The sequence below is a fragment of the Chionomys nivalis genome, chromosome 4, assembly GCF_950005125.1.
Source record: "Chionomys nivalis chromosome 4, mChiNiv1.1, whole genome shotgun sequence".
Taxonomy (NCBI): domain Eukaryota; kingdom Metazoa; phylum Chordata; class Mammalia; order Rodentia; family Cricetidae; genus Chionomys; species Chionomys nivalis.
Window position 1 is genome coordinate 65,462,517 of NC_080089.1, and position 9,068 is coordinate 65,471,584.

A 9,068-nucleotide genomic window follows, 5' to 3' on the forward strand; every position below is an offset into this window, starting at 1 on the left:
CTCTGTGTGGTGTTTGTTCTCTTTATGGCAAAAGCTAGCCACGTGAGCAAAGAAACTCTTCTTGCTTCGATTGCTGACAGATACTGTCCGAACTGGACCAGCAGGATGCAAGAAAGGTGACTGCCCAACTTTGCCAAGACCTTGTAGGACAGTCCTTCAAAATTCCCTCTTCATAGGAAATTCTATCAGATATGTTAGGCCTGTAGACCAGAGCTGGATACCCCAACATTACAGAGGAACTTTAGGTGACTGTCTAGGCAGTCTGATGTCCCTGTCATTTGGTAATATTTCATCCTTCTGGGGTTTTGATGGAATTAAAGACTAAATAGTTAAACTTATAATTTTACTTAGTTATGATATAAAACAAATTAGCTATGAAACATTAGACTCACCAAGATAGACAGATAATATTTTCTCTAATTTTTTTTTTTTTTCGAGACAGGGTTTCTCTGTAGCTTTGGAGCCTGTCCTGGAACTAGCTCTTGTAGACCAGGCTGGCCTCAAACTCACAGAGATCCGCCTGCCTCTGCCTCCCGAGTGCTGGGATTAAAGGGATTAAAGGCGTGCGCCACCACCGCCCGGCTCTATTTTCTCTAATTTTGTCAAATACAAATGGACTGGATATTGTAACTATAATTCTTACTTGATAACTTTTTTGTTGTATCTAATTTTACTATGCTAAATTTAAACTTTCCTTTTTAATTAGACAAATGCGGGAAATGCTGGAGATTAATCCTTCTGTACACTGTGAATATATGTTACTATGATTGGTTTAATAAACAAGCTGATTGACCAATAGCTGAACAGGATAAAATTAGGTGAGAAAGTCAAACTGAGAATGATGGGATGAGGAAGGCTGGTGTCAGAGGAGTCACCAGCCGACCAGAGAAAAAAATCAGACACACAAAATTGGATAGAGGTAAAGGCCACAAACCTCATGACAGCATATAGATTAATAGAAACGAGTTAAGTTGTAAGAGCTAATTATTAATAAACCTGAGCTATTGACCAAACATTTATAATTTATATTAAGTCTCCAAGTCAGTTATTTGGAAAGCAGCTGCAGGTTACTTGGGCAGTCAGAATAGGAAAACTCTGTCTACACACACGGGGGGTGGGCTTAAAAATCAAATGAAGTCCAGTGACAGTGTATTCAGAGGCAGGCAGAGCTCTGTGAGTTTGAGGGCATCCTGGTATATAAAGTGAGTTTCAGGTCAGCCAGAGCTACATAGTAAGACATTTTCCTGAGTAAAAAATAAACACACAAGATTGCTCAGTGAAGGAGATGTATACCTGTTTTCTACCTGGAAAGATAGGAATGGGTGTAGTTAGTAGCCTGGTGTTTGTGATGTCTGTAGGGTCAGGCCACACCAGAATGTCCCAGAATATTATGTTTGTTTATTCCAGACTCTTCCTCACTAGACCTTTATCTTGAGCGTCATTTCCCAGTCAATAAAACACATCCTTAGGGGAGATGTCACTTGTACTTTACAACAGCCTAGGTGATCTCTGAGCTACCTGAAGGGTCAGGCCACTCCTGGCTCCCTAACCTTTTATGTTTATGTCAGTCCTGGCTCCCTTGACCCTTATCTTGGACACTGTTTCTGAGTCAACAGTACCCATCTTTGTGGAAGAGGCCAGATGTACTTTGTAAAGTTTCAATGTAAATGTGTCTTAAGCTTTGTTGTACACACAGGATTGAGTTAATTGCCATCAGGAAACTTTTCCCCCCAAAATTATGCTGTGCTTAAATATGCTTAAAATAAACCTCTCGGGGGCAGACTCCAGAAATTTAAACCAGCACCAGCCACTGAGTTGTGCTGAACTGGTTCCTTCCTCCTAACAAGGATTGCTAGTCTGCTAACCCTGGTGTTTGCAAAGACCCCCACAGATATTTACATTTTCTATCATATACTGTAAATTTGCTTTTCAATTTTTTGTTCATTTTCCATGGTTGGGCTTAAGTGATGCTCAGTGGTTAAGTAACTTGTGTAACTCCAGCTTCAGATCTGATGCCCTTTTCTGGCCTCTGTAGTCACCTTGCATGCATGTGTCACAAACTCATGAAGGCACATACAGCTAAATAATAAATCCTAAAAAACAAACAAACAAGTAAACCTCTTTAACATTGCTTACTCCCAGTTTGGATGAGCAGCGCCTCACCATGATGCAACAGCAAAGTGCACAGACTGTGTAGGTGAGAAGCCCTCGTCCCAAACCAGCTCTCTTCCTCTCTGGTTAATCATTTCTTACTTATTCTTGAGTGCTTTTTCTTTGGTAAACACCAATTCCAGTATGCATGCCTCTTTAGCATAGGTCATGCAGGGCCATTCTGCTCTGTGCTTTCCTTTATTCTTTTACATTGACAATGTATCTTTTGTATACCCCCTATCAGTTTACAAAGCACTTCCTCATAGAGTTTCATTGTATGTAACCTACTGATGGGCATTTAGGTTATTCCCATCATGTTACCGCTATAAACAAAATGATAGTAGGCAACCATAGACACTTCTCATATTTGTCATGTATAAGTGATCTCTAAGGGAAATGTCTGGAAATGGGATTATTAGGTAAAGACTGTACAGTTATTATTTAGGGAGACAATGGCAGATTGTCCTCTACAGAAATTGTACCAGTTCATACTGCTACCATCGGTGTTTGAATATGCTCACATAGGTAGGACATTATCAGACTTAGATTTTGTTAGCGATAGGCGAAGAGACCTACATTGGTAAAGTTCTGGTATTTCTCTTAAGGCTTATATTGAGCATCTTTTATATACGAATTAGAGGAATTTGTGTTTTTTTCCCATGAACTATCTGGGTTTTTTTTATGTTTTTAAAAGTTTTTGATTGATTGATTGACTGATTGATTTCTATGTATGCCTGTGGAAGTCAGGACAATTTTTAGGGATCGGGTGTCTCCATTCCATCTTGTGGGTCTCAGGGATTAAACTCAGGTCTTTAGGCTTGGCAGCAAGTGAGTTTACATTCTGGGCCATTTTGCCAGCCCCCCTTTTAAATTTTGAAGAACGTTTTGTTTCTTGGGGCTTTGTTGCTGCTGCTGCTGTTATGGTCGGGCTCGCTAAGCTGTCGTGGGTCATAGCCGCAGAGTGTCCTCGTTGCTGGAGCCCAAGGGTTTTCCATCGGTATTCTCTGGCTACTTTGAGACAAAGACTCTCAGGTGAGTAAGTGCCCATGAGAATGTGTGCAGGGCTCTAGGCCGCCTTGCTGGGAGACCTTAGGAGATCACCGTTTTGTTAGACCTCCACAAGGAAATCTAAGCCTGGACACCAACCTAATCCCACTGTCCATTTTTTTAAGTTTATTTTTATTCTATGCATGTGAATGTTTGTCTCCATGTACATATGTGCATCATGTATGTGCCAGAACAGAGTATTGGAAAGCCAGAAGAGGGTATTGGATCTTCTGGAACTAGAGTTGCCATCCGCTGTAAGTTGCCATGTGGGTTTTGGAATTGACCCAGGGTCCTCTGTGAGAGCAAGAATTTTTAGTCACCAAGCCAGCTCTCCAGGTCCCTACTACCCAGTTTATAAGTAAACAAACTAAGTCAAGAGATGGTGAATGAGCTGTCAACACCACATACCACTGAGAGTCAGACTGTGGAGCTAAGCTATATGGAAAGTTCCCAGTTGCATATTTGAGAATCATCAGCATGAGTTAGGCAAGTCATATCTCTCTATTACTAAAATGAAATCAAAGGTAGAATAGGGGCTGGGGAGATGACTTGGTGGGTAAAGTGCTTGCTGATTAAATGTAAGGGCCTGAGTTTGAATCCTCAGAACATACATAATAGTCTAGTGCTGTGGTGTAATCTATAATCCCAACACTTCTGTGGGGATCCTGGGCGGCATAGACAGGAGAATCTCCTGGAAGCTAGCCTGCCCAATGCACCAGAAAATAACCAAGAAAAGAGACACTACACACACACACACACACACGAGAGAGAGAGAGAGAGAGAGAGAGAGAGAGAGAGAGAGAGAGAGAGAGAGAGAGAGAGGGAGGGAGGGAGGGAGGGAGGGAGGGAGGAGAGGAGAGATTAACAGGGTGGGGTTAGGATACATATGTTCCTTGTAATCCCTGGATTCTTCTATCTCAAGCACCAGAAACATGTAAATAAGAAAATATGTATGACTTTTTATGTCCTTTATTTATTTATTTTTTATTGAAAACAGGGACTAGGTTGTAGAAGGAGGTTGCTTGTTCATTTCCTGGCCATCCAGACCCAAAATAACCACACAGAAACTATATTAATTGTAATACTGTTTGACCAATAGCTTAAGCGTATTTCCAGCAAGCTCTTAACATCTTATATTAACCCATTCCTATTATTTTGTATTTTACTGCAAGATTTGTGGTTTACTGGTAAGGTTCCTGCTGGCAACTCATGTCTTTCTCCCAAGGCGTCTCTCTGACTCCTCTCTCTCTCTCTCTCTCTCTCTCTCTCTCTCTCTCTCTCTCTTCCAGCCTGGCTATATTCTACCCATCTATAGGCTAAAGCAGCTTCTTTTATTAAGCAATGGTAATAAAACATATTCATCGTATACAGAGGGGAATCCCACATTACTAGGTAGATTGGCAGGCACAGAATATCTGGATACAAATAAGGTGCAGTTGGGCGGGAAGGTGAAGGTTTGGTGGGTTCTGTTCACTTTGTTTGTGACCATTTCTGAAGGACATTTGCAGCATATGCGTCCACACATTGGTGAATTTTATGTTCTTGATTATTTTTCTCTTAGAAATATTTAGAAAAAAAAAATACTGGGCCTGGAGAGGACTCTCAGTGGTTAAGAGTACTTGCTGCTGTTGCAGAAGACCCGGTCTGGTTCCCAGAACCCACATGGTGGCTCACAACTACCTGAAAGTCCAGTTCCAAGGGTTCTGATGCTCTTTTCTGACCTCCTTGGGCAACAAACACTCATGTGACATCCATACCTACATTTGGGTAAAACGCTTATAAAACAAATCCACACGAAAGAAATACATCTAGAAAAAGAATGCAATGTCCTGAACTAAGCCTAGTCATCAGCCCAGCTACTAGAAATTCCAGGGCATAGAGATCAGGAGTTCAAGACCCTCCTGGTCTACCAGCAGAGCCAAGCGGATGTAGTAACTTAGTGAAACTAGGTCTCAAAATAATAATAATAATAATAATAATTAACACAGGGTTGGGTTGAAAAGTAGTTTAGTGGTTGAGCACTGTCTACATGAGTGAGACCCCAGATTCCACCCCCAGTACTCTAAAAGTAAATGAACAGAATGTAACACAGTTGTAAAAGCTGTATGAGAGAGTGTTAAAGCAAACAAACTGTCCCCATTCATTAATGCAGCTAAAACTTAATGATTTTATGGGGAGATCAGAGGGCAACCGTGTTTGCTGAATTCAGATCCCCACACCCTATAAAGCTAGGTGTGTAGGCTGGGCACAATGGTGCACATCTTTAATCCTGGCACTCAGGAGGCAAAGGCAAACAAATCTCTGAGTTCACAGTCAGCTGGTCTACGTAGCGGGTTCTAGGCCAGCTAGGACAACATAGTGAGACCCTGTCTCAAAAGAAAAGAAAAAAATCTAGATATAGCAGCATATGCTTGTAACTGTAGAGCCAGGTTGAGGGCAGAGACAGGGAGATCCTAGAGCTCAGTGGTTAGCTAAAATGATGAACACCAGGTTCGGGGAGAGACCATGCCTCAAAAAAGTAAGAGAGAGCATCATAGAGGAAGATCCCTGAAGCTGACACACACACACACATAACACACACAACACACACAACACACCACACTCACACAAACACACACACACAACATACACACACACGCCACACAAACACACACTCACAACACACACAAACATACCACACACACACCACACACACACACACACACACACGATCACTATAGGCATCAAGCGCATTATTTCATAGTTATTTTCTGGAATGAGGAGGTCTCCATGAGTATAAGCTTACTCTTTGTAGCCCAGCCTTAATGTGAATATTTTGTTTGGTTGATTAACCTTGTTTTCTTTAGTTATAGGTGTAACATGGAAACATGGGAAAAAATGAAAAGCTTCCACAATAGGAAATGCAAACTGGAAGACGTCTTCCCTTGTGCCCATGCTTGTATTATTCACTGATGTGGCCAGACTGTTTGCTTCTCTCACAAGCTGAACCCCCAAAGTGACAGTGAGCAGGGGGACTGTAGGAGATAAATAGGTCATGAAGGCAGAGCATGTCCTTATAAAAGATTAGTGCTCTCATTTCAGAAGGCTCCAGAAGGAGTGGGATTCCACAAGGCATCACCCCTAGTTGAGGGTCTGTGGCAGGTGATGGCTGCTGGGAAGAGGGGAGACCAGTAGGTTACCCATGTCCAGTGGATGCCCCACACTCATGTACATGCAGACAACACCAAGAGGTCTCATTATAATCAAAGAAGAGGAGAAGGAGGAGGAGAGAGGGGGATTCGTTGTGGGATATCCAGGGGAGAGGGAAGGGAGAGTAGAGGATAGATAAAATCAAATGTATGCACAAATATAATGTATACATTCTATGCATTTATGAAATTGAAAAGGACAGGCTGGAGAGATGGCTCAGTGTAGGGGTCACTGACTGTCCTTCCAGGGAACCTGGGCTTGATTCCCGGCATCCACATGGTGGCCCACAAATGCTTGACTCAATCTCAAAAAATTGTATGACATTTGGACCTGTGCCTATAGTTAAACCATTTAATAATTTGTCCATAGGGTAATTCTAAGGATTAAATGTTAGCTGGTGGTCTAGTTTGTATTTTTAAGATGAAATATTCTTCCCTTCTTTATTCATTTAAAATGTTTCCGCTATCCTTAGGGTTCTAATATTTCACAGTGATGTCACTCGACAGTATTTTTAAAGTTTTATTCTACTTGTCACTTGGGGTGCGCCTCCTCACATCCCTCTGTCCTAGCTGGCCTGTGAAACCCCCACACAGGAAGGGGGGTTGGCAACTGGACAGCTCCAAGACATGCGAATATTTGCTACGTTCTTCAATTCTCTATTTCCCCGCTATATAATAAAAAAGCATAAGAATTTTGCCCTGAAAAGTATTCAGCATGGGGTCAAAGGAGATAATTCGAAGCTGGTTCCGTGAACTCTCCGTCTGTTGGTATGATCCCGGTTAAAGGATGAGAATGCCCTGTGGAGATGAGAGGCCAGGCAGCTCCCACAGAGAAAAGGGCTGGGGAGCCGGGGTCCCTTAGCCTTGAGAGCAGGTCTGAAGGGAGGAGAGCAGAGGCCCACTCCTGTTTGGGACAGAGGCCACTGCAAATGGGTGGACATCATTTTCCAGGATGCAGCTGTACTGAATGGGGTCAGCACAGGGATTGGGTTGAGACGGTGTCACCATGCAGACTCAGGAGGGCAGAACAGGGGCTCTGAGAGGGAGGGTCAGGACACAGAGGGATCAAGAGTCAGCCAAGGGTGTGGAAGGAGCCATCCTAAAGCCATTAGCCCTGATCAGGTAAGGACAGCATTTCCTTCCCATGTGGATCTGGAAAAGGCCTTGGGTGGACCCCACAGTGTGTGGAGAGGTGACAGGAGTCAAGGACCTGTCAGCAAATACAGGAAGGTGAAGCTGTCTCTTCAGCTTTGCAGATATGACTGAACTCAGGGAAGAGTTCCTGTCCTTGGAGGAGGGGGGAGCGTCCCTACTGTTCCCTCCCAGGTGCTCAGCGCCCTTCTCTCTGATCTCCGAGTTCCTGCTGGACTCTGCCCAGACCCTGGCCTAGCATGCAGGCTCAGAATACAGAATTCCTGCATCTTTTCCTAGGCTATCCCCTCTGCTTGTCTCCAAGACCCCATATTAGTACCTCATTTCTCTATGGGAACAGCTCAGGCTACCGGGGTGGGCACCAAGAAAGGTCTGAATACATGAGGTGGACTCAGATCTCAGCTGAGACCTGGATAGATGAAGGTGAAAATAAATATTTCTGAGGTGGGGGAAGGAGCATGGCTGGAGACAGATGCACAGGCTCAGACTGTTAAGGTGGGGGACCTTGGGTCAGGGAAGGGAAGCTGACATCTGTGTTACTGCTGAAAGCCCTGAAAGTGTAGTTATTCTCATTTCACAGCTGAGGCAACCAAGTCTTAAATGGGGGAAGCAGCAGGATACAAAGAGGTCTGTGGTATCCCAGCCTAAACCCATTGGTGGGTAGTCATAGGTTAGGGCCTTGGCCGAGTACCATATCACCAGACTCTGCCCTAGGTAGAAGGCAAATACGTGGGTCAAGATCCCTCACTGGGGCCCCTCTGCTGGTCAGGAAACCCAGTCAGGCCATGACGGGCGGCTTCATACCCACAGCCCTTTACTCAGACACAGAGGTTCCCGTTTTCCACACCCCTTTGTTCTCTTCTGGTCCTCCCTACCAACACAGCTCCTTTTTCAAGCTGGTCTCCAGGTTTCTCTTTCTCTCCAGGCCCCTCAGGGCACAGACCTGATCCTTGCTGGCACTGGGCCTCTGCCCCTCCCCCAGTCAGTACCCTGCAAGTACAGTACAATGCAGGTAAGGTGAATCTCCATCCTTCAAGCCGCCCAGCGGCCAGCTCCTTCCCCTCCTCTCTCTTGCCCTTCCCGCGGTGGGCTCCAGACCTTGCTGAGTCCAGCAAAGTTGTAGTTACAGAAGCCACTGGATCTCCCCACCAAGGAAGCAGGAAGAACTCTGTCAAAGTTTGCTCCACGCGCGAGTTCTGTGTGGTTGGGTGTAGAAGAGCAGAGGGCATGGGGCTGGGCGGGCAGGGCTAGAAAGCTAGGTCACTAGGCCACCTTTGGGAAGAGGAGGCTTCCTGTCTCTGGCACCCAGGCAGTGGACCAGCTGTGGAGAGTCACCTGATCTGACCATAGGAGAGGTGTCGTCCCTGGATCCATTGCCAAGACGTCTACACCGCAGACTTTATTGGGTACTTCCTTAGAATCTGCTCTGGGAAGGGTTGGGGCGGAGTGGGGGCAAAGGTGATTAAGATGTACCTTCTCCCCAAGGGAGCTCACACCCATAGTGGAGGGCCAGGCACTGACCTCAGACTT